Source organism: Pongo abelii, chromosome 16, assembly GCF_028885655.2.
Source record: "Pongo abelii isolate AG06213 chromosome 16, NHGRI_mPonAbe1-v2.0_pri, whole genome shotgun sequence".
NCBI classification, from domain to species: Eukaryota; Metazoa; Chordata; class Mammalia; order Primates; family Hominidae; genus Pongo; species Pongo abelii.
The window spans coordinates 49,054,120-49,059,481 of NC_072001.2; positions in this window are offsets into that span (position 1 = coordinate 49,054,120).

Consider the following 5,362-nt stretch of genomic DNA (forward strand, 5'->3'; position numbering starts at 1 on the left):
ACTGCAACACTTAGGTGAGTCCTAGTGCTGTACTAGGCTCAGAGATAGTGGAGGAGTGAAAAGTTCCCTTAAAGCCCAGTGGCTCCACATGCAACATACTGAGACACCAGCTGGGGCAGCCAAGGGAGTGCTGGCATCACCCCTTCCTTAACCCCAGGCTACAGAACTTGAAGCTCCAAAAGAGACCCCTTCCTTCCTCTTGAGAGAAGAGGGAAGAGTGGAGAGGAGTTTGTCTTGCATCTTGAATACCAGCTCAGCAACAGCAGGATAGGGCACCAGTCGGAGTAATGAGGTCCCAGTTTCAGGGCCTAGCTCCCAGACATTTTAAGCACACTCTGGGCCAGAAGGGAAGCTGCTGCTTTGAAGGAAAGGAACCAGTCCCGGCAGCATTTGTCATCTGCTAATTGCAGAGCCCTTTGGCCCTGAACAACCAGCAGAGATACCCAGGTAGTACATTGAGGGCCTTTGGTGAGCCTCTGAGACTTACTGGTTTCAGGTGAGACTTAGCACATTACCAGCTGTGGTGGCTATGGGGCAAAACTCCTTTTGTTTGAGAAAAGCAAAGGAAAAAGTAAAGGGGATTTTGTCTTGCACCTTAGGTGCCAGCATGGCCAAGAGGGGTAGAGTACAAAGTGGGCTCTTAGGGTCCCTGATTCAAGGATTTGACTCTTGGATGACATTTCTGGACCTGTCCTGGGCCAGATGGGAGCCCACTGACCTGAAAGATAAGTCCTAGGTAGCATTCACCACAAGCTGTCTTTAGGGCCATTGGGCCTTAAGGGAACATCATTGGTAGTCTGGCAGTACTCCTCCTGGCCTGCAGTAGTGGTGGCTACTGGGTGAGGCCCCTCTTTAATTGGAAAGAGGAGGAGAGAGTGGGAAGAACTCTCTCGTGGTTAGAGTGCCAGCTTAGCCACAGTACAATAGAATGTTAGACAGACTTCCAGGGTTTTTGACTCTAGTCCTTGACTCTTAGATGATACCTCTGAACCTACCTAGGGCCTGGGGGACCTCACCTTCCTGAAGGGTAGGACACAAGACTGGCTGACTTTGCTGTCTGCTCATTGTAGAGCCCCAGGTCCTTGAGTGAACATAGGTGTTAGCCAGGGAATTATTACAGCAGATCTTGACAAGACCCAGTGCCTTACTGATTTCAGGTCTGACTCAGTGCATTCATAGTGGTCATGGCAACAGGGATGCTTGTGTTATGCCTTTCCCAGCTTTAGGTGGCTCAGAACAAAGAGAAAAAGAGAAAGAGGAAAAGAAACATTGTCTCTCTGGTAATCAAGAGAATTTTTCAGATGTTGTCCAAGACCATTAAGGTGGTACCTCTATGAGTCTGCAAGAACAACAATGTTACTGGGGCTTGGGGTGCCCCCTAAAGCAGATATAGCTTAGATCACAATACCCAAGTCCTTTTAAATATCTGGAAAGCCTTTCCAGGAAGGACAGGTACAAGTAAGGCCAGACAGCGAAGACTACAGTAAATACCTAACTTTTCAATGCCCAGACATTGAAGAACATCTACTAGCATGAAGACCATTCAGAAAAACGACCTCAGCAAATAAACTAGGTAAGGCACCAGGGAACAATTCTGGAGAAACAGATACGTGAACTTTCAGAGAAAGAATTCAAAATAGCTGTGTTGAGGAAACTCAAATACATTCAAGATTACACAAGAAATTGAGAATCCTATCCTATAAATTTAACAGAGAGATTGAAATAAAAATCAAGCAGAAATTCTGGAGCTGATAAATGCAATTGGCATACTGAAAAACGCATCAGAGTCTTTTAATAGCAGAACTGATCAAGCAGAAGAATTAGTGAGCTTGAAGACAGGCTATTTGAAAATACACAGAGGAGAAAAAATTTTTTAAAAAAATGAAGCATGCTTGCAGTATCTATAAAATAGCCTCCAAAGAACAAATCTAAGAGTTATTTGCCTTAAAGAGGAGGTAGAGAAAGAAAATAGGAGTATAAAGTTTATTCAGAGGGATGATAACAGGGAACTTTCCAAACCTAGAGAAAGATATTAATATCCAAATACAAGAAAGTTAAGGAACACCAAGCAGACTTAAACAAAAGAAGACTACCTCAAGGCATTTAATCATCAAACTCCCAAAGTTCAAGGAAGGATCCTAAAAGCAGCAAGAAAAAAGGAACAAATGATATACAATAGAACTCCTATACTTTTGGCAACAGACTTTTCATTAGAAACGTTACAGGCCAGGAGAGAGTGGCATGTTATATTTAAAGTACCGAAAGAGAAAACTTTTACCCTAGAATAGTATATCTGGTAAAAATATCCTTCAAACATGAAGAAGAAATAAACACTTTCCCAGACAAACAAAAGTTGAAGGATTTCATCAATACCAGACCTGTGCTACAAGAAATGCTAAAGGGAGTTCTTCACTCAGAAAGAAAAGGATATTAATGAGCAGCAAATAATCGTCTGAAGGTACAAAACTCACTGGTTATAGTAACACACAGAAAAACACTGTTTTAGTTATAACACTGTAACTGTGGTATGTAAACTATTCTTATCCTAATTAGAAAGACTAAACAATGAATCAAATACAAATAATAAGTACAACAACTTTTGAAGACATAGTGCAATAAGATAAATAGAAACAATAAAAAGTTAAAAAGTGTGAGGACAAAGTTAAAGTGTAGAGTTTTTATTAGTTTTCTTTTTGATTGTTTATGTAAACAGTGTTAACTTGTTACCAGGTTAAAATAATGAGTCGTAAGATAGTATTTGCAAACCTCATGGTAACCTTAAAGAACATACAATGTAGATACAAAAAATAAAATGCAAGAAACTAAGTCTTATCGCCAGAGAAAATCACCTTCACTAAATAAAGACGGGAAGGAAAGAAAGACAAAAGGGAAGACCAGAAAACAAATAACAAAATGGCAGGAGTTAAGTCCTTACTTATCAATAATGTTGAATGTAAATGGACTAAACTCTCTAATCACAAGACATAGACTAGCTGGATGAATGAAAAAACAAGCCCCATTGATCTGTTGCCTACACGAAACATACTTCACTTATAAAGACACACATAGGCTGAAAATAAAGGGATAGAAAAAGATATTTCATGCCAATGGAAATCAAAAAAGCAGGAGTCACTATAATTATATCAGAGAAAATACATGTCAAGATTAAAAACTTGTCTAAGAAGAGACAAAGAAGGCCACTATATAATGATAAAGGGGTCAATTCAGCAAGAAGATAGTACCCAGATATATAAACAAAATCTTATTAGAGCTAAACAGAGAGATAAGCCCCAATGTACTATAGACAACATAGATCTAATAGCTATCTATAGAAAATTTCATCCAAGAGCCACAGAATACACATTCTTTTCCTCAGCACATAGATAGGCCATACCTTAGGTCACAAAACAAGTTGAAAATATTAAAAAAACTGAAATTATATCAAGCATCTTCTCTGACCACAATGGAGTAAAATTAGAAATTAACAAGGAATTTTGGAAACTATACAAATACGTGGAAATTAAATAATATGCTCCTTAATAGCCAGCAGGTTAATAAAATTGAGAAGGAAATTGAATAATTTCACAATATACTGAAATCTGTAGGGTACAGCAAAAGCACTACTAAGAGGGAAGGTTACAGTTATAAAAGCCTACATCTGAAAAAGAGGAAAAGTTTCAAATGAACAATCTAATAATGCATCGTAACTGCAAAAGCAAACAAACCCAAAATTAGTAGAAGAAAAGAAATAATAAAGATCAGAGCAGAAATTAATGAAATTGCTATGAAAAAACAATAAAAAAGACCAATGAAACAAAAAGTTGTTGTTTTGAAAAGTTAAACAACATTGATAAAACTTCAGCCAGGCTAAGAAAAAACAGAGAAAATATTAAATAAAATCAGAAGTAAAAGTTATCATTACAATTGATACTGCAGAAATTCAAAGGATTGTTAGTGGCTATTACGAGCAACTACACACCAATAAATTAGAAAATGTAGAAGGGACAAATTCCTAGACATATAAAACCTACCAAGATTGAACCATGAAAAAATCCAAAACCTGAACAGACCAATAAATAGTACACAATCAAAACCACAATAAAAAGTATCCCATAAAGAAAAGCTCAGGACCTGATGGCTTCACTAGTGAATTCTATCAAACATTTGAAGGAAAACTAATACCAATCTTATTCAAACAATTCCAAAAAGTAAAGGAGAAGAGAATACTTCCACACCTACTCTACTAGACCAGTATTATTGATACCGAAACCAAAGACACATTAAAAAAAACCCACTACATTTTGATGTATTGAATGTTGATGCAAAAATCTTCAACAAAGTACTGGCAAACCAAATGTCACAATACATTAGAAAGATCATCATGACCAAGTAGGATATATCCCTGGGATGCAAGTATGGTTCACCATATGCAAATCAATGTGATAAGGACAAAACCTATATGATCATTTCAATTGATGCTGAAAAAGAAGTGGATAAAATCCACTGTCGTTTCATGACAATAAACCCTCATAAAACCGGGGATAGAAAGAACATACTTCAACATAATAAAAGCCATATATGACAGACCCACAGGTAGTATCATACTGAATGGGGAAAAACTGAAAGCCTTTCATCTAAGATCTGGAAGAAAACAAGGATGCTCACTGTCACCACTGTTATTCAACATAGAACTTGAAATCCTAGCTAGAGCAATCAGACAAGAGAAAGATATAAAGGCATCCAAATTGGAAAGGAAGAAGTCAAATCATCTGGGTTTGCAAATAATAAGATATTTGATGAAAACTAGAGACTCCATAAGAAAACGATTAGAACTGATAAATTTAGAAAACTTGCGGGATACAAAATTAACAAAAATCAGTAGCATTTATACCTGCCAACAGTGAACAATGTAAAAAAGGAATTTAAAAAGTAAAAGTAATCCCATTTACAATAGCCACACATAAAATGGAATATCTAGGAATTAACCAAAGAAGTGAAAGATTTCTACAATGAAAACTGTAAAACACTGAAATAATCAATTGAAGAGGACACCAAAAACTGGAAAAATTTTCCATGTTCATGGATTGGAAGAATCAATATTTTTAAAATGTCCATACTACCACAAGCAATCTGTAGATTCAATGATTCAATGTAATACCTATCCCAATACCAATGACATTCTTCACAGAAATAGAGAAAACCATCCTAAAATTTACATGGAACCACACACACACAAAAAACAAAACCCAAAAAAACCAGAATAGCCAAAGTTATCCAAAGCAAAAAGAACAAAACTGGAAGAATCACATTAGCTGACTTCAAATTATACTACAGAGCTATAGTAACCAAAACAGCATGGTAC